Raw genomic sequence first — 20,865 nt, 5'->3', positions numbered from 1 at the left:
GGAGTGAAAAAAATGTCCAAAATGGCTGAAACTTATTGTATGAGTGTGTGTCCTTGTTTTGGACTCACCAGCCAGCTTTAGCGGGCAGATATATCACACGAAGTTGGTTAGGAAATGTGTCGATAAAACGTTCAAGCAGAAGGACAGGATAGGGGTAATGGCTCAAAAAAACATTCTTTATACAAACGCACAGAATCTGAGGAACAAACTGAATGAATTGCAGACACAAATACAACTTGAAGGATATGACATGGTTGCCTCTATAGAGACCAGGTTCCATGACCATCAGGACTGGGAAATAAATATGCCAGAGAATTAGGTCTACAGGGAGATAGGGAAAATTGTAGAGGGAGAAGAGTAACCTTAACTGTTACGGATGAAATTGGTTCCACCATAAGAGAGGATATGTGCTGAGATCAGCAAGGAGTGGAAGCTTTATGGATAGAATTAAGAAATGGAACATTTTTAACACTTTAGTTGAAGTTGTGTATACGTCTCCTGGTAGTAGCCTGGAAGTGGCAGTTTGTATACATGCTGAGATTAGACAAGCATGTAGCAAAGGAAGAATGGTTTCCTTGGGGGATTTTAGCTTCCATGTATATTGGGATAAGAATAACAACACTTGTCAGAAATGTAGGGAGTTTCTTGAGTGTGTCTGGGATAGATTCCTGTCAGAGAAACAGCAAGAGTGGGTGATTATATTAAATCTAACAATGATGAATGGACCAGAGTTAGGTAACAGCCTAAAGGGCTTCTTGAATTCATTCATGGGATGTGGGTATCGCTGGCTAGACCATCATTTCTTGTCCCTATGTAATTGCTCTTGAGAAGGTGATGGTGAGCAGCCTTCATGAACTGCTGCAGCCCATGTGGTGTAGGTACACCCACAGTGCTTTTTGGAAGGGAGTTTGTGGATTTTGACCCAGCGACAGTGAAGGAAGGGTGATATAATTCCAGGTGAGGATGGTGTGTGGTTTGGAGGGGAACTTGCAGGTTGTGGTGTTACCATGCATTTGCTGCTCCTGTCCTCTAGGTGGTAGAGGTGGCGGGTTTTTAAGTTGCTGGTGAAAGAGCCTTTTGGGTGTTGCTGTGGAGAATCTTGTAGATGGTACACTGCTGCCATTGGGGATGGTGGTGGAGAAAGTGAATGTTGAAAGTGGTGGGTGGAGTGCCAAACAAGTGGGCTTTGTTCTGGATCGTGTCAAGCTGTACTCATCCAGGTAAGTGGACAATATTTCATCACGCTCCTGACTTGTGCCTTGTCAATGGTAGAAAGGCTTTGGGGAGTCAGGAGGTGAGTTACCCGCCAAAGAATTCCAAGTCTCTGACTTGCTTTTGTCACCATATTATTTATATGGCTCATCCAGTTCAGTTTCTAGTCAATGGTAACATCCCCAGGATGTTGATAGTCAGGGATTCAGCAAGCGTAATGTCATTGACTGTCATGGGTAGATGGTTAGATTCTCTCTTGTTGGAGATAGTCATTGTCTGGCACTTGTGTGGTGTGAATGTCACTTGCCACTTGTCAGCCCAAGCCTGAATCTTGCCCAAGCCTTGCTGCATGTGGACATGGACTGTTTCAGTGTCTGAGGAGTCAGGAATGGTGCTGAACATTGTGCAATAAGCAGCGAATATCCCACTTCTGACCTTATCATAGAGGGAAGGTCATTGGGCATTGATGAAGCAGCTGAAGATGGTTGGGCCTAGAACACTATCCTGTGGAACTGCAGCAACAATGTCCTGGGGATGAGATGTTCTCTGACAACCACAACCATCTTCTTTTATGCTGGGTATGGCATCAAATAGTGGACAGTTTTTTACCTTGATTCCCATTGACATCAGCTGTGATAGGGCTCCTTGATGTCACATTCGATCAAGTGCAGTCACTGTCACCTCGCCCCTGGAGTTCAGCTCTTTTGTCCATGTTTGGACCAATGCTGTAATGAGGTCAGGAGCTGAGACACCCTAGCAGAACCCAAACTGAGCAGATTAATGCTGTGTAAGTGCCACTTGATAGCACTGCCCATGACCCCTTCCATCACTTTACTGATGAACAAGAATAGACTGAGGGGGTGATAATTGGCCGGATTGGATTTTTCCTGCTTTTTCTGGACAGGACATAACCTGGGCAATTTTCCACATAGCTGGATCGATGCCAGTGATGTAGCTGTAAATGTCTTTTGTTTAGCATGTTCTTTGTAGTTGACTGAGTCCCAGATGATATTTTCCAAGGAAACCTTGACAACCCTGTGAGTTTCCTCATAAATGAGGCTGGAGATGTGTTCAGCACCTTCACATTGAGCGAGGTGATGAATGGTGGGTTTAGTGATTCCCTGGATATTATCTTGGAGGACTTTCCAGTGCCTTTTAACACCACCTTTGCCAAGACCTTTACCGCTTTTGCCTCTACCGGATATCACACTGGGAGACAAAGGCTTGTTATTACTGGAACAGTTTGGCTAAGGGTGCAGCCAATTCTGGAGCACAAGCCTTCAGTGCTATTGCCGGTATGTTGTCAGGGCTGATAGACTTTGCAGTATCTAGTGCCTTCAGCTGTTTATTGATATCACCTGGAGTGAATCAGATTGGCTGAAGATTGGCTTCTGCGATGCTGAGGATCATAGGAGGAGGCTGAGATAAATCATCCACCTGGAACTTCTGGCTGTTGCAAATGCTTCAGCTTTATTTTCACACTCGTGCTGGGTTCCCCCATCATTGACGATGGGGATATTTGTGGAACCGGCTCCTCCTGAGAGTTTTTTATTTGCCAGCCAGCATTCATGCATCGACGTGTCAGGACTGCAGAGCTTACATCTGATCCATTGGTTGTGGGATCGCTTAGCTCTCTCACTTGCTGCTAATGCTGCTGGGCTTGCAAGTAGCCCTGTATTATAGTTTCACCAGGTTAACACGTCATTTTTAGGTATGCCTGACGCTGCTCTGGGCATGGCCCCCCTGCTCTCTTCATTGTTCCAGCATTGATCCCCTAACTTGATGATAATGGTATGGTGGAGGCTGTGCCAAGCCATGAGGTGATGGTTTGTGGTTGAGTACAATACTGCTGCTGCTGATGGCCCACTACTCCTCAGCCCAGTTTTGAGGTGCTATATCTGTTCAATATCTAGCCCATTTAGCACAATAGCATTCTTCCTCCAAATGGTGTTCAACATGGAGGAGTATGGAATCATCAGCTGAGGGGATGGGGTTGTTGTGGAGTGGTGGTGGGGGTGCCAGGTGCCACGAGTGGTAACCATCAGGTGGTTTGCTTGCCCATGTTTGGCCTGATGCCAAGAGACTTCATGGGCTCCCGAGTCGAAGTTAAGGACTCCCAGGGCAACTCCCTCCCACCTGTATAGCACAGTGGCACCACCACTGGTGACAGGACATACCCAGGGATGGTGATGACGGTGTCTGGGACATTGTCTGTAATGTATAATTCCATGAGCATGACAATATCAGGCTGTGCCTTGACTAGCCTGTGGGACATCTCTCCCAACTTTGGCACAAGCCCCCAGGTGTTAGTAAGGAGGCCTTTTGAGGGTTTAGGCTGGGTATAATTTCCAGTACCTAGGTTCGATGCCAGGTGGTCCATCCAGTTTCATTCCTTTTTCAGCTTTTTAACAGTTTGATCAACTGAGTAGTTTGCTGGGAGTCAGCAACATTGCTGTTGGTCTGCAGTCAGGTGTAGGCCAGGCCAAGCCCGGCAGATTTCCTTCCCTAATGGGTATGAGTGAACCAGATGGGTTTTTACAACAATCGATTCATGGTCACTCTACTTTTTAAAAATCCTGATTTAATTAAATGAATTTAAATTCCACCAGCTGCCATGGGGGATATGAACCCATGGCCCCCAGGGAATTAGACTGGGTCTCTGGATTACTAGCCCAGTGACATTACCACTATTCCACCACCTCCCCATGAGAGTGCATGAGCACTTAGCCAGTGATGATCATATGATCGAGTTCAACTCAATGCTTGAAAGGAAGAAGCATGAAACAGCTACTAAGTTTCTCGTTTTCAGTGAGGCTGAATTCAATGGGAATGAGACAGAGATTGTCCACAGTAAACTGGTCAAATCTGTTCATGAGGAAAAAGACAAATGGTGAGGAGGAACTGTTCACAAATACTTTAACATGGTGCAGAGCCAGCTTCTACCATTAACCTTCGAGAGATCTATTTGCCTAAAAAGACAGCCATGGACAAGGAAGGAGGCAAGAAACAACATGAAACTCTGCATACATAACTGCAAAGAAAGGAGAGATCCTGGTGAATAGGAAAGATACAAAGAGCAGGAAATGGGGACAAAGCAGATAACAAACTCCAAAAACGCAGTACGATTAAAATATAATAGATTTCAAAATCAACACACAAACTTTTACAATTATATTAGGAGAAGGAGAATGATCAGAGCATGTGGGCCAATTGAAAACTGTTAGCGATGCTGTTGTCAATGAAAATAAGGAAGTTTCAGACATTGTTTCAGTATTTGCAATAGAGGAAGAGGTCAGCATTTCAGGTATTCCAAGGAATCTATTATTGAATCAGCAAGAAGGACTCAACAAAGTTCGCATAAGCAAGATAATAGTAATGAAGAAACTAATGGCACTAACGAGTGACAAAACTCCAAGAGGAGATTGTTTCATTGCAGGGAATTAAAGGAAGGAGTTGAGAACAGAAGTGTTCAAACTTCTCTCCACTTGGGGACCATTCTGTCAGATTGGAAAATATTGCCTGTCATTCCAACATTTAAGAAAGGAGTCAGAGGGAAACCAGGGAATTGTCGGCCAGTTCGACTAAGCCCTGTTTTCAGGAAATTCCGGGAGTTCACTATGAAGAATAGGGAGTCTGAACGCCTCGAAGTTTTTCAGCTGTTCAGAGAAAGCCAACATGGATTTGTAAAGGGGAGGTTATTCTTGATGAATAGGATTGATTTTTGGGAGAGGTTACTAAAGTAGTTGACAGTGGAATGTCTATGGATGTTATTAATAATGTCACGGATGCTTTAAAGGTGTTTCCCTGAAGTTGCCCATGAACAATATATCTGTATGTTGTGTATATTTCCTTACCCATGGAGTGAGAAATTCAATTGTAAATAAGCCAGCGAAAAAGCCTTTTTCCTTAAAAAAATAAATGATTAGTTCATTTTACTCTATTGCTCTGGAATTTACTGAAGAATAGATAAAGTTGCTAACACATACACATGTGGATTAGATACAAATGAAGATAGAACAGTACTTATAAAATTGGATCATTTTAGTCCATACTCAATGCAGGCCTGATATATTTTGAAGTCGAGATGTTGTACTGTCTGAAATGAAGGTTTTTAAGTTATAGAATTGTCTTGGCAGCTGCAATGGCTTCCACAGTGGAATTGCCGGAGGTTACGTAAACATGTGAGCTTAGTAGCTGGAATCAGGTTTACAGGGAGCAGAGAAGGTTCTTCTGTTCTGAAGGCACGGCACTTTTAAATGCCTGGTTATTTTACAGCAGACCTGTCCTGTTTTTAGATGCCTTTCTCTTTCTCTCCCTGGAGTTAAGCTGGAGGCAGAGCCATTGAACATTTTAAGGCAAAGTTAGATAGATTCTTGATTGAAAAAGGAGTTAAAGGGTATCGGAGGCAGGGAGGGAAGTAGGAGTTGAGGCCAGAATAACATCAGCCATGATCTTATTGAATGGGGGAAGCAGGCTGGAGGGGCCGAATGGCCGATTCCTGCTCTTAATTTATAAGTTGCTATGTTTGTAATGCCTCCAGTCATTTCCAATCTGGGTCCGTGAGGCTGATGGCAATTAAGAACAACATTAATCAGAGTGGAAGGAAATCAGACTCAACCTGGTGAGAGTCAGGTGCTGACTTCAAGCTCCACTGATCTCTTTTTGTGATATCACCATCACCTTATTCCGAGTATTCGGAAAAGGCTGAATCGTTTGCAACAGAAATACTGATTGATCCAGACATCTAAAGATTGCCACAAAATAAATCCCAATTCAATATTATACATGAAATGATTGAAATAAATTGCTACAGGTTTATAATGGCAGTAGCTTCAGAGCCTCATCGACTGAAAGGTTCTTGTTAAATACATTCCCTGAGTGAATTTAAATTGAAACCAGGTTTAAAGATGATGCTTTATTCACACATCGAAGGTGAGAGAGATGCTGTAGGACACACACTATGCCCAGTCGCTGAAAGTGATTAACAGATTGGATTTTGTGTTTAGTGCTCCCGGGAATGTTACTGATACCTTTCCTGAATACCAAGGCTAGGACAGGCACTCTGGAAGGTACGGGGAGCTGAGACTTGTCCCTGAGAGTAATTGAAGGGATGATAACTGAAATAATCGAGTTATAAAGGGGGAAAGACCCAAATATAGAACAGTCAGTAACAGGACATCAATCCGTCTCCACTTAACTTGGAGAAATTAAGGACCCAACATAATGTATTTAAAACTGGATTAATTATTGAATCAATCTTAAAATATTAAACTCCAGGCCACTTATAGGGGTTATTAACAACAGGACAATTAAACTCTGACTGTCAGAATGAACATGGTTCAGTCCTGGATGTGATTAACAGCAGCATTGACAGCAGAATCCAACCCCTGCAGTCACATGTGAACTCGCTGATGTTGCAGCAGATTGGATGACCGAGTGAATCCCTTCCCACACACAGAGCAGGGGAACGGCCTCTGCCCAGAGTGAGTGCGTTGGTGCTTCCGCAGATCATTACTGCTTTTAAAGCTCTTCTCACAGTCCAGACATTGAAAAGGTCTCTGCTCAGTGTGAGCTAGTTGATGTTCAGTGAGGTTTGATGGCCGAGTGAATCCTTTCCCACACACAGAGCAGATGAATGGCCTCTCCCCAGTGTGAATTCGCTGGTGTGTCAATAGGTTGGATGAACAATTAAATGTCTTCTCACACACAGAGCAGGTGAACGGCCTCTCTCCTGAGTGAGTGCGTTTGTGCTTCCGCAGATCATTGCTGCTTTTAAAGCTCTTCTCACAGTCAGGGCATTGAAAAGGCCTCTGCTCAGTGTGAACTACTTGGTGTTGCTGCAGATGGAATAACCGTGGAAATGCTTTCCCACACACGGAGCAGGGGAATGGCCTCTCCCCACTGTGAGTGTGTTGGTGATCCAGCAGCTGCTTTGTGCTTTTAAAGCTCTTCTCACACACAGGGCACTGAAACGGTCTCTGGTCAGTGTGGACAAGTTAATGTTCAGTGAGCTGGGATGACTGAGTGAATCCCTTCCCACACCCGGAGCAGATGAACGGCCTCTCCCCAGTGTGAACTCGCTGGTGTGTCAATAGGTTGGATGTAGTTTTGAAACCTTTCTGACACACGGAGCAGGTGAACGGCCTCTCCCCAGTGTGAACTCGCTGGTGTGCAGATAGATTGGATGTCGTTGTGAATCCTTTCTGACACAGGGAACAGGTGTAAGGCCGGTCCAGAGTGTGACTTCGCTGGTGTTTCCGCAGGGCAGATGAGTGAGTGAATCCCTTCCCACACTCGGAGCAGATGAACGGTCTCTCCCCAGTGTGACTGCGTCGATGAGTTTCCAGTAGGGATGGAGATCTGAATCCCTTCCCACAGTCCCCACATTTCCACGGTTTCTCCGCAGTGCAGGAGCCCTTGTGTCTCTCCAGGTCAGACATTCTCCTGAAGGTGTTGACTCCATAGAACAATAGAACTATAGGAAAGTTACACCACAGAAAGAAGCCACTCAGCTTTTAGTGCCTGGGCTGGGCGAAAATAAAAAAAATAAAAAAAACGAGCTGCCCATTCTAATCCCACCTTCCAGCACCCGGCCTGTATCCTTGCAGGTTACAGCACTTTAGGTGCAGATACAGGTACCTTTAAAATGAGCTGAGGGCTTCTGCCTCCACCACCAAACCAGGCAGCAAATTTCAAACATCCATCACCCTCTGGGTGAAGAAACCTTTCCTCATGTCCCCTCCAATCCTTCAATGAATCACCTTAAATCTGTGTCCCCTTGTAATTAGCCTCTCTGCTCGGGGAAACCGAGCATCCCTGTCTACTCTGTCTAGACTCCTTCACTGTCGCTGGGTCAAAATCCTGGAACTCCCTTCCTAACAGCACTGTGGGTCTACATACACCACATGGACGGCAGTGGTTCAAGAAGGCAGCTCACCACCACCTTCTCAAGGGCAAATGGGAATGGGCAACAAATGCTGGCCCAGCCAGCAAAGCCCACATCCCATGAATTAATACACAAAAAACTCCTCAATCTTGTACACCTCAATCAGGTCATCCTCAGCCTCCTCAGGAAAACAATCCCAGTCTATCCAATCTTTCCTCATAGCTGCAATTTTCAAGCCCTGGCAATATTCTTGTAAGTCTCCTCTGTGCGCTCTCTGGAGGAATTGTATACTTCCTGCAACATAGTGACCAGAATTGTACACAAAATGCCAGCTGTGGCCTAACCAGTATTTTATACAATTCCAGCATTACATGCCTGCTTTTGTATTCAATGCCTCATCCAATAAAAGAAAGCATTCGATATGCTTCCTTTACCCACAGTCATCCTTATTACTTCCTCAAAAGCATTGATTAAATTAGTAAGACACGACCATCTCCTAACAAAAGCATGCTGACTCTCTCTCATTAATCCATTCCTTTCTCAGCGAGAGTTTATCCTGTCTCTCAGGATTGATTCTAATAATTTTCCAACCACTGAAGTCAGGCTGACTGGCCTATAATAATTTGGCCTAACCCTTGCGCCCTTTTTAAATAACAGTGCAATGTTCACAGACCTCCAATCCTCTGGTACCTCGAATGTATCTAGGGAGAAATGGAAAACTGTCCTCAGAGCATTCGCTATTTCCGTCCTGGTTTCCTTTAACAGCCTGGGATACAACCCATCTGACCCTGGTTATTTATCCAACTTCAAGGATGTCAAAACCTCCAGAACATCCCTCTCCTTCGTGAGGACAGAGACAAAATACTCATTAAGAATCCTGCCTACATCTTCAGCATCAAAGCACAAGTTACCATATACATCTCTGATAGGTCCTACCATTTCCTTAGTTATTCTCTTGCTCATTAAGATCTGTAACTAGTCCACACTCTCCAGATCACCTCTCAGCTTCATAAAATTTGTCTTTCCCCAATTTAGAACTTTTACTCCTGTTCTATCTTCATCCTTTTCCATAATTATGCTAAATCTAACTGTAATATGGTCACTCTAGCCAAAATGGTCAATCACTGCAACTTCATCCACTTGCCCAGCTTCATTTCCTATGGCTAAATCTAGAATTTCACTCCCTTTCACTGGTCTTGTTACATGCCGACTAAACATGTTCTATTCAATGCAGTTGAAGAATTTTATGTCCTCTGTGCCTACTACACTGTTTGTAACCTAATTGATATTCGGGTAGTTGAAGTCCCCAACTATTATTACCTTACCGTTTTTGCACTCAGAAATGTTCCTACATATTTGCTCTTCTAGCTCCATCTCACTATTTGTGGATCTATAGTACATTCCCAGTAGTGTGGCTGCCCCCTTTCATATTTCTGAGCTTAACACATATAGCATGATTTCACAGAATCACACAGTGCAGAAGAGGCCCTTCATCCAATCGAGTCTGCACCAACATGTGAGAAACACCTGACCTACCTACCTAATCCCATTTACCAGCACCTGGCCCATAGCCTTGAATGTTGTGATGTGCCAAGTGCTCATCCAGGTACTTTTTAAAGGATGTGAGGCAACCCACCTGCACCACCCTCCCAGTCAGTGCATTCCAGACCGTAACCACCCTCTGGGTAAAAAACCTTATCCTCACATCGCCCCTAAACCTCCTGCCCCTCACCTTGAACTTGTGTCCCTTCGTGACTGATCCTTCAACAAAGGGGAACAGCTGCTCCCGATCCACCCTATCCATGCCCCTCATAAACTTGCACACCTCGATCTGGTCGCCTCTCAGTCTTCTCTGCTCCAACGAAAACAACCCAAGTCTATCCAACCTCTCTTCATAACTTAAATGTTTCATCCCAGGCAACATCCTGGTGAATCTCCTCTGCTCCCCCTCCAGTGCAATCACATCCTTCCTATAATGTGGCGACCAGAACTGCACACAGTACTCCAGCTGTGGCCTCACAAGGTTCTATACAACTCCAACATGACCTCCCTACTTTTGTAATCTATGCCTCGATTGATAAAGGCAAGTGTCCCAAACGCCTTTTTCGCCACCCCATTAACATACCCCTCCACCTTCAGAGATCTATGGACACACACGCCATGGTCCCTTTGTTCCTTAGAACGTCCTGGTGTCATGCTATTCATTGAATGTTTCCTTGTCAAATTACTCCTTCTAAAGTGTATCACCTCACAGTTTTCAGGGTTAAATTCCATCTGCCACTTATCTGCCCATTTGACCATCCCGTCTATATCTTCCTGTAGCCCAAGACACTCAAACTCACTGTTAACCATCCGGCCAATCTTTGTGTCATCCGCAAACTTACTAATCCTATCCCCCACATGGTCATCTATGTCGTTTATATAAATGGTGTATAATAGGGGACCCAGCACAGATCCCTGTGGTATGCCACTGGACACGGGCTTCCAGTCACTAAAGCAGCCTTCTGTCATCACCCTCTGTCTCCTACAACTAAGCCAATTTTGAATCCACCTCATCAAATTACCCTGTATCCCATGTGCATTTGCCTTCTTTATAAGTCTCCCATGTGGGACCTTGTCAAGGGCTTTGCTGAAATCCATATAAACTACATCAACTGCACTACCCTCATCTACACACCTGGTCACCTCCTCAAGAAATTCAATCAAATTTGTTAGGCATGACCTCCCTCTGACAAAACCATGCTGACTATCTCTGAACAAACCTTGCCTCTCCAAGTGGAGATAGATTCTCTCCTTCAGAATTTTGTCCAATATTTTCCCTACTACTGACGTGAGACTTACTAGCCTGCAGTTCCCTGGCTTATCTCTACAACCCTTCTTAAATAGCGGAACCAGATTAGCTGTTCTCCAGTCCTCTGGCACCTCCCCTGTGGCCAGAGAGGAATTGAAAATTTGGGTCAGAGTCCCTGCGATCTCCTCCCTTGCCTCCCTCAGCAGTCTGGGACACAAATCATCCAGACCTGGAGATTTGTCCACTTTTAAACCTGCCAACACCTGCAATACCTTGTCACTCCCTATATCAACTTGCTCAAGAACCTCGCAGTCTCTCTCCCTGAGTTCCATACCTTCATCCTCATTCTCTTGGGTGAAGACGGATGTGAAGAATTCGTTCAATACTCTACCGATCTCCTCTGGCTCCATCCATAGATTTCCCCCTTGGTCCCTAATAGGCCCTACTCTTTCCCTGGTTATCCTCTTCCCATTGATATACTTATAGAATATCTTGGGATTTTCCCTACTTTAACTAGCCACAGCTTTCTCATATGCCCCCTTTGCTGTGCCAATTGTTTTCTTAAGCTCCTCCCTGCACTTTATGTGCTCCACTAATGCCTCTGCTGATTTGCTCCCCTTCTACCTGCTAAAAGCCTCTCTTTTCCTTCTCATTGTATCCTGAATATGTCTGGTCAACCATGGTTCTATGGGCTTGTTACTCCTTCCTGTCACCCTAGAGGGAACATGTTGAGCCTGTACACACCCAATTTCCTTTTTCAACACCCCCCACTCTTCCCCTGTAGATTTCCCCACAAGTTCCAGTCTACCTTGGCCAGACCCACCTTATTTTACTAAAATCCACTCTACCCCAATCCAAAACATTTTTTGTTTGCAACTTGTCTATTTTTTTGTCCATAACAAGCTTAAATTGTACCATGTTGTGATCGTTATCACTAAAATGCTCCCCAACTACCACCTCAGCCACCTGTCCAGCTTCATTCCCCAGAATTTGGTCCAGCAATGCACCGTCCCTTGTTGGACCCTCTACAAATTGACCTAAAAAGTTCTCCTGTGCACATTTCAACAAATTCCTCCACTTAACACTATGTCTATCCCAATTAATGTTGGGAAATTTGAAATCACCTAATATAATTATCCTATTGCTATTGTTTTTACACATCTCCGCAAATTGTGACATATTTTCTCCTCAATTTCCCGCTAACTATCTGGGGGTTTATAATAAACACCTAACAATGTGGCTGCCCCTTTTTTATTCCTAAGCTCTGCCCATAAAGCTTCATTTGATGTCTCCTCCAAGATATCCTCTCTCCTTACTGCATTAACTGACTCCTTAACTAATAATGCAATGCCTCCGCCTCTTACCCCCTCCCCGTCTTGTCTGAAGATTCTATATCCTGAAATATTGAGCTGCAAATCCTGCCCCTCTCTCAACCACGTCTCTGTGATGGCTATTATATCACAATTCCATGTGTCAATCCTCACCCTTAACTCATCCGTTTTAAATATAACACTCCTGGCATTAAAGTATAGGCCATCCAGCCTTGCCTTACTCCGCTGAAACTTAATGCAGCTGTATTCCCTCTGACTTGATTGTTTTACTGTATTATGATGTGTCCCTATTCTGCTAACATTCTGTGTCCCCTCCCCCTGCCGAATTAGTTCAAACTCCTCCCAACAGCACTAGCAAACCCGCCCGCAAGGATGTTAGTCCCGCTTTGGTTCAGATGTAGACTGTCCCGCTTGTACAGGTCCCACCTTCCCCAGAAATAGTCCCAATGATCCAGGAATCTAAAACCCTCCCTCCTGCACCAACTCTTAAGCCACGTATTCATCTGCGTTATTCTCCTATTTCTGTGCTTGCTAGCACGTGGCACTGGGAGTAATCCAGAGATAACAACCCGAGAGGTCCTGCTTTTCAGTCTACTGCCTAACTCCCTGAATTCTTGATGCAAGACCTCATATCCCTCTTTCTACCTATGTCATTGGTACCAACATGTACCATGACCTCTGCCTTATCACCCTCCCTCTTCAGGATGCCCTGCAGCCATTTAGTGACACCCCGGACCCTGACACCAGGGAGGCAACACACCATCCTGGAGTCACATTGACGGCCACAGTAATCAGTAATGCTACCCCACCACACCTTTTTAGGCCCCTCTCTACCCTGCCTGAAAACTCCATGATCAGCGATGTTGAGCTGCCATTTTTGGCCCTCTTTAAGCCAAGTCTCCATTATAGCAATGTCATGCTGCCACGTGACTATCTTTTCCCTCAGCCATTTGGCTTTTTTGCTAAATTTCTTGCATTTAGATAAATACCTTTTAACTTTGCCAAATTCCTGTGCATTTAACCTTTGCTTCTTCTGTCTTTCAGAGTCACTCGCTAATTTGCTGTCTCCCGCTCTCTGCTCTGAATCTGTCTTCAGGTTCCCATCCCCCCCGCCAACCTAGTTAAAACCCTCCCCAACAACACTAGCAAATCTCCCTTAAAGGACACTCGTCCTAGTCCTATTCAGGTGTAGAGCGTCTGGTTTGTACAGATCCCACCTTCCCCAGAACCGGTACCAATGCCCCAGGAATCCAAAGCCCTCCCTCCGGCACCATCTCTCCACTCTCTCTTCTGAAGGTGTTGACTCTGACTGGGTTCAGCTCTGAGCTCATCAAAAAGCAGAATACGGAAGAGATGATGGAAATCTTAAATTGAAACAGAGAATGTTGGAAAAGAAAACTCAGCAGATTAGGCAGCATTTGTGTCCTGAGAAAAACAGAGTTAGTGTTTCAGCTGTGACCTTTCACCAGGACTGGGAAAAGTGAGAGATGGAATAGGTTGGAAACCAGGGGTGTGTGGGACAAGGACAAAAGGAAGGTTTGTGACCGGGTGGAAGACAGGAGAGGTTGAGTGACAGAAAAGTTAGTCTCCAGGGCCAAAGGGAATGGAGATGGGGCAAGAAAAGAAGCAAAGAAACAAAACCTGTGCCTGGAGCAGCTGAGCTGCGAACTGAAAAAATAAAACGAAACAAGCAAAGGAAACAAAATGAAGAACGGAGTTTACGGTCTGAAATTGTTGAGCTCAATGTTTCATCTCACTGACCTTCAGTCTGCAACAACCACCGGCTTCATGGTGCCGCCCGCCCAGGTCCCTCGCCGCACGTCTGCCGATCCTGGCGGCTCCGATTCGGGCTCTGAGAGCCGCTGAGACTCGGTCACCCCCGGCTCAGCTTCCAGGAGCCACACTGCGCATGCTCCACGCAAACAGAAACTTCTGAGGGCTGGACTTTGCTGCGCCTGCGCACTGTGGCCTTTTTGATGGTGAGAGGCCGCTTTCGCAGCCGCTGAGCATTCTGGTTATTTCTGTTCGCCATTTCATTCAACAACAACTCAGACAGAGGCCATTCGACACAGAGTGTGGGCCCTGTCCCATTCCTCTGATCATTTCAGATCCGCCTGAAAATATTGTCATTTCTGTATTCCAATTCCCTTTTAAATGTACAATTGAATCACCAACTCGCTTGTCATTTAAACTTTCCTGCCCTCTACACTACTTTCGAAACAACAAGACAGCAGGTTATACCAGATATTGTAATGAATAACGACCCACAATCTGTTAATAATATGACAATGAATGAACATCTAGCAAAAAGTGACCACAAAGTTTTAGTGGCCGACATTCAGTTCGTGAATTTCAGGCAGCGCATTCCGAATCACCACAACTCACTGTCTTTAAAAAAAATTTCCCAGCTACCAGTAAACAATCATGGGCTGTACGCTGGAGCCCTTATCTCGCAGAATGGTGCAGCTGAGTCGTGATCGGCCTGTAGCTCAGAGATCACTGGATCAAAACCATTCTCTACTATTTGTATTCCCATTAACACCAAAAGGTAGCATTTGTTGCAACACTCAATCACTTTTATTTACAGAATATTTGTATCAGTTTATTACGCCCAGTCAACACTTCAATCTGCAATCTCAAATTGTTTTTATTTACGCAAGGTCACAAACTGTAAATGCTGCAAACACACACCAGCTCAGGCTTTCAACTTTCTCCCAACCGTTTTCTCCAAAAGACCTGACATTGGCAGTTGCCCTTCTTTTGTTCTCCTGCACTCGAGGATTATCTGTAAAGTAAAAGTTCTTCCCTTAGATGGAAACAGTCTAGTGCAGTTTATACATATTTGTCAGAAAATGTCAGATCTATACGGTCTGACAGTAATTCACCATGTTTATTTGAACAGCAGCGTCCTTCCTGTGACAAGCACCATTCAGAAATACAAGAACATCAGCAAAACGGAGACAACATTATCACAAAGACGCAGTTAATAATTATTTGGACAGACATCACCATGATTTCTTAATCCCTGGTTAAAAACATGGAATCCCATCCCCAAAAATCACCATGAACTGTTAAAGTGAAGTTTCCTTTATATTCGTTCGTTTCGGGCTTGTATTAGTTACATATTGCACTAAATACTTCTTTGAGAGCCTCCGATTGTTCCCTGTCTTGTTTTGCATGCTGATTGGGATTTAACATGTTCAGTTTACCACTCAATCCGTCCTTATCGGCCTTACTTAAGGTGAAAACTGTGACATGTGTGTGACCTTTAGACTCGAATTGAATGTCTACCACTAACATTTTCTGGTCACTTATTGCTAGCTGTTCATTTATTGTCATATTATTAATTTATTGTGGGTCGTCATTCATTACAATATTCTGTATAATCTGTTGTTTTATCATTTCTAAAGTAGCGTGGAGGGCAGGAAAGTTTAAATTATAAGCGAGTTGCTGGTGCAAGGCTAAAGAGAGTAGTAAAGGGTCAAGTAAAGAAATGAAAGATTTGTCTGATGACGGTCTGAATGGCAGACGGATGAACAGCTGCCATCCGAATGTAATGTATGAATTGTTTCATCAGAAGCCATTGGCCTGAAGCTGCATTATTATCTGACTTGATATCCCCATTTTATACTTGTTCTTCCTTTGTTTCTCTTCCCATGCCCAGTGGCGTCTGTGGAAGACAAAACAAGTGCTTACATCTGTTTCTATGGCTAGTTTGTTTTCCCCCTGAAATAGGGCGCTCGTGGCAAGAACTTGAGGTGCACAACTCTGCACAAATCATTGCCAACCAGGAGACTCTCCTTCTCTTCCCGCATGCCATAGGCGTATTGGAATGATTTACAGCTTGATGATTAACCTGTTTGGCCATCAAGTCCTAGAGTGGGACTCGAACCCAGAGAAGCAGTGACGCTCCTGTGCTGCGCCACGGGACACTTATTCCTCATATTATACATTCTACTGTAAGTATTCTGGGGAGAACAAGTTACAGGCATGGGAAGTACAATCCATGAATCTCTGTAGCTGAGAATCCCTGTTGGCGATGAGTGTGGTATCATCAGATAGAGGAGTTCTCTGATCAAGACCTGCTGTATCGTTGCCTTCACTTTCAACTGGGACAATTTAACCGTTTGCTATCTGACCTGTTATGCAGGAAATCTGTAGGGAAGGCAAAGGGCAGGATCATGAGAAAATTAAATACTAAACAAAGTGGGGCAAGGAAACAACCCATTCTTCATTTCACTCCATTCTTCACCCTGAAGCTGTTGGAAGTGGTGCTGTCAAACCGTACAGTACAGTGCATGTTGTAATGAAAGGACGGAGGAGCTTTGATGGACAGTCAATTTTATCCATAATTTGGTAAAGTCCTGCGCTGTTGATGGTGGTGAATGTTTTAGTGCCTTCTCTGAAAACAAGGTAAAGATATTCACATATTTTGTCGCCCATGTCTGCAACTGGTTCTCCCTTACTAGAAACTGCAAAAAACAAAACTGTGGCCGAGGGATCGGTGTCACATCTCTGCCCTTGATGCCATTGAACAACACTCCGCAGAAAAAGTTAGCAAATTCTTATGTCACACAGGAATACATCGAACTTCAGATCAGAAAGCTGTGGGTCTGAATCACATCCCAACCCAAGCTACTGTTATAACAGATCTGTGTCTGAATAAATGGAAGCCCCATGCAATAAACACCGTCACATTTGAATGTTTAGTGAGTGAGTTTCATAGAGGGTCCTTAAACTGCCCAGCAAATAAAGTGTCACCTTTCAGCAGAAAATGTGGCCAGAAAATACTAGGAAACTCGAAACTGTATACTTTATCTGTCAGAGCACAGGCATTAACTCCAGGTGACAGATCCGGGCTTTCAGACCTCCTGGGTAGAGAATTTCAAAGATTCACCTCCCTCTGAGTGAAGAAATTCCGCCTCACCTCAGTCTTAAATAGCCTGGCCTTTATTCTGACACTGTTCCCTCTGGTTCTGGACCCACCAGCCAGGGGAATCAACCTATCTACATCTGGCCTCACATGCGGTACCTTATCAAATGCCATTTGGAAATTCAAATATATTACATATACTGGTTCACCTTATCTATCCTGCTTGTTATCTCCTCAAAAAAATCTAATGAATTTGTCAGGCATGATTTCCCATTCATGAAGCCATGCTGACATGCTTGATTATATTGTTCATTTCTAAATGCTCTGCTATTACATCCTTTATAATAGACTCTAACATTTTCCCAGTGACAGTTGTTTAGCTAACTGGCCTATAGTTACCCGTTTTTGTCTCCCTCCCTTTTTGAATAAGAGTGTTGCATTTGAAGTTTTCCAATACTCTGGGACGCTTCCAGAGTCTAAGGATTCTTGGAAGATTATTTCCAGTGGATCCACTGTCTCTGTAGCTACTTCCTTTAATATCCTATGATGCAAGCATGCAGGCCCAGGGGACTTATCAGCCTTTAGCCTTAAAGGCTAAAGGAAACTATTCGGGCTAAAGGCCCACTCATTGCCCTTTAAAAAAAAAATAGTCTCCTGACTCTCAGAACTCTTTTTTAAATGAAGTCTCCCCGCTCTTTTTATAACTATGTCTCCCCGTTCCTTTTATAATTAAGCCTACCCGCTCTTTTCATTAAGTAATGAATACGTAGAGTGGAGAGAGTTCACCTAAAATATCTTTCACATCTTTCTGAACTAATGAAATGGCTGGCCGGAAATTTCAAACAATCCCGCGCTTCCTGAGCCTCGCGGCGGGGCGGCACTGGGGCCGCGGTCATTTCTCTGTCTCTCCCACTTTCTCTCTCCCCCCAGAAATTACTTTCGACATTTCATCCTTTGATATATTTTTTAAAAAGGCGCCACCATGTCATTTTAATTGGGGGGTGGGGTGAGAATGGGGGAACAGAGTGGGTCCCATTTGCTCTTTCTAGCCCTGTCTGTGAGGTTTGTGCTGAGCTGCGGATGGAGTGGTTGTGAAAAGAGTGAATTTTGTAATCCAGGGTCAGCAATGACTGCGCATGCGCCTTTCTGCACATTGCCCCCAATAAAGATGGCGGATTTAAAGATCCATGCGCGTGCGCGGCGTTGGCCGCAAACGTCGCCGTCACTCAGTGACACCCGAGTTCAGGGTTTCTGACACAGGCTCAATGCAGCAGCAGTGTGAGCGTCGGTATTGGTTTGTAGATTCAGCGATTAAATTCAAGGTTGCTGTTTCGAGGTCACTCGGAGTTGGCGGAGTTCTGCATTTGTCCTTCATATATTCCGGGGCACTTTGTATCAAGCAGAAGTTAGAAGCAAAAAGTATAAGTAATGTCTGGGAAATAGTTAAACAGCAGACAGCCTAGAAAACAGTTTAAATTAATCACTGACCTGACAGAACGGAGGGAAAATGGGGATTAAGCAAAATTCCAATCCCCGGAGTATAATCAAGGTGTAAAGAAGCGAATGTAGGAGCAGTAAAATACTATAATTGAACGGATGGGCTTGTGGCGCAACGGTAGCGCGTCTGACTCCAGATCAGAAGGTTGCGTGTTCAAATCACATTAGGCTCAAAAAAGCTTGTCTGCTTTTTGTCCCCTGCTTGTCCCTCCGTCCTCACCCCATCTTACAATCCCAGCCCCAGCCGCGTATTCACTATACCCCATGACCTTCCCCTCTCCGATGCTGAACATTCAGTGCTCAGCAAAGGACTTAGTTTCATACCCTTACGCCCTCATCTCAATGAATTTCGGGCTCGGCATGATGCTGAACTCTTCTTCCGCCGTCTTCGTCTCCGTGCTCACTTCTTTGGGCAGGAGTCCTCTCCCCGTTCAACGGATCCTTTTACCCACCTCCAATATTCTCCCTCCACTTGGACCCCTCCCTCTGGATTCTTACCTTCTCTTGATCTTTTCATTGAGAACTGTCGGCGTGACATTAGCCGTCTCAATTTCTCTGCTCCTCTCACCCATTCTAATCTGTCTCTCTCTGAACTCACTGCACTCCGTTCTCTCAGGTCCAACCCCAACATTGTCATCAAACCCGCTGACAAGTGTGGTACTGCTGTTGTCTGGCGCATTGACCTCTACCTCGCGGAGGCTGAGCGTCAACTCGCAGACGTTTCCTCCTACCTCTCCCTGGACCATGACCCCACCACAGAACATCAAGCCATTGTTTCCAGGACTGTCACTGACCTCATCTCCTCTGGAGATCTTCCTCCCACAGCTTCCAACTTGATAGTCGCCCAACCTCGGACAGCCCGCTTCTACCTCCTACCCAAAATCCACAAACAGAACTGTCCTGGCAGACCGATCGTGTCAGCCTGTTCCTGCCCCACGGAACTCATTTCTCGTTATCTTGACTCCCTTCTCTCTCCCCTTGTCCAGTCCCTTCCCACCTACGTCCGTGATTCCTCTGACACCTTACGTCACATCAACAATTTCAAGTTCCCTGGCCCCAACCGCTTCCTCTTCACCATGGATGTCCAATCCCTCTACACCTCCATCCCCCACCAGGATGGTCTGAGGGCCCTTAGCTTCTTCCTTGAACAGAGGCCCCAACAATCCCCATCCACCACTACTCTCCTCCGTCTGGCTGAACTTGTTCTCACACTGAACAATTTCTCCTTTAACTCCTCTCACTTCCTACAAATAAAAGGTGTGGCTATGGGTACCCGCATGGGCCCCAGCTATGCCTGTCTCTTTATGGGGTATGTGGAACATTCCTTGTTCCAGTCCTACTCCGGCCCCCTCCCACAACTCTTTCTCCGGTACATCGATGATTACTTCGGTGCTGCTTCATGCTCTCGTCGGGACCTGGAAAAATTCATTAATTTTGCTTCCAATCTCCACCCCTCCATCATCTTCACATGGTCCATCTCTGACACTTCTCTTCCCTTCCTTGACCTCTCTGTCTCAATTTCTGATGATAGACTGTCCACCAATATCCATTACAAGCCTACCGACTCCCACAGCTACCTCGACTACAGCTCCTCACACCCTGCTTCCTGTAAAGACTCCATCCCATTCTCTCAGTTCCTTCGCCTCCGTCGCATCTGTTCTGATGACGCTACCTTCAAAAACAGCTACTCTGACATGTCCTCCTTCTTTCTTAACCGAGGTTTTCCATCCACGGTCATTGACAGGGCCCTCAACCGTATCCGGCCCATATCCCGTGCATCCTCCCTCACGCCTTCTCCTCCTTCCCAGAAACATGATAGGGTCCCCCTTGTCCTCACTTATCACCCCACCAGCCTCCGCATTCAAAGGATCATCCTCCGCCATTTCCGCCAACTCCAGCATGATGCCACCACCAAACACATCTTCCCTTCACCCCCCTTGACGGCATTCCGTAGGGATCGTTCCCTCCGGGACACCCTGGTCCACTCCTCCATCACCCCCTACTCCTCAACCCCCACTTATGGCACCTCCCCATGCCCACGCAGAAGATGCAACACCTGCCCCTTCACTTCCTCTCTCCTCACCGTCCAAGGGCCCAAACACTCCTTTCAAGTGAAGCAGCATTTCACTTGCATTTCCCCTAACTTAGTCTACTGCATTCGTTGCTCCCAATGCGGTCTCCTCTACATTGGAGAGACCAAACGCAAACTGGGCGACCGTTTTGCGGAACACCTGCGGTCTGTCCGCAAGAAAGACCCAAACCTCCCTGTCGCTTG

The 20,865-nt window shown here is 45.3% G+C and overlaps 1 protein-coding gene and 1 non-coding gene across 4 annotated transcripts in view; one reads left to right on the top strand and one right to left on the bottom strand.

The window, feature by feature from the left end:
- LOC144670298 (uncharacterized) overlaps positions 1 to 20,865 on the bottom strand; it is a 940,207-nt gene that overhangs the window by 889,903 nt on the left and 29,439 nt on the right. The window contains exon 3 of one of the 3 annotated variants that reach the window (XR_013573841.1): positions 14,939 to 15,005. The exons of the other annotated variants lie outside the window; for them this stretch is intronic. The gene's annotated coding sequence lies outside the window, so the exon portion shown is untranslated. Of the gene's footprint in view, positions 1 to 14,938; positions 15,006 to 20,865 lie in introns of those variants that run through there. 3 annotated transcript variants of the gene reach the window in all.
- trnaw-cca (transfer RNA tryptophan (anticodon CCA)) lies at positions 18,692 to 18,763 on the top strand. The gene has a single exon. It is a non-coding gene; the product is annotated as a tRNA-Trp (tRNA).

The sequence above is a fragment of the Cetorhinus maximus genome, chromosome 31 (genome assembly GCF_964194155.1).
Source record: "Cetorhinus maximus chromosome 31, sCetMax3.hap1.1, whole genome shotgun sequence".
In the NCBI taxonomy this organism is placed as follows: Eukaryota; Metazoa; Chordata; class Chondrichthyes; order Lamniformes; family Cetorhinidae; genus Cetorhinus; species Cetorhinus maximus.
Note: the sequence above shows the minus strand (reverse complement) of the source record. Positions and strands in the feature narration are given on the sequence as shown.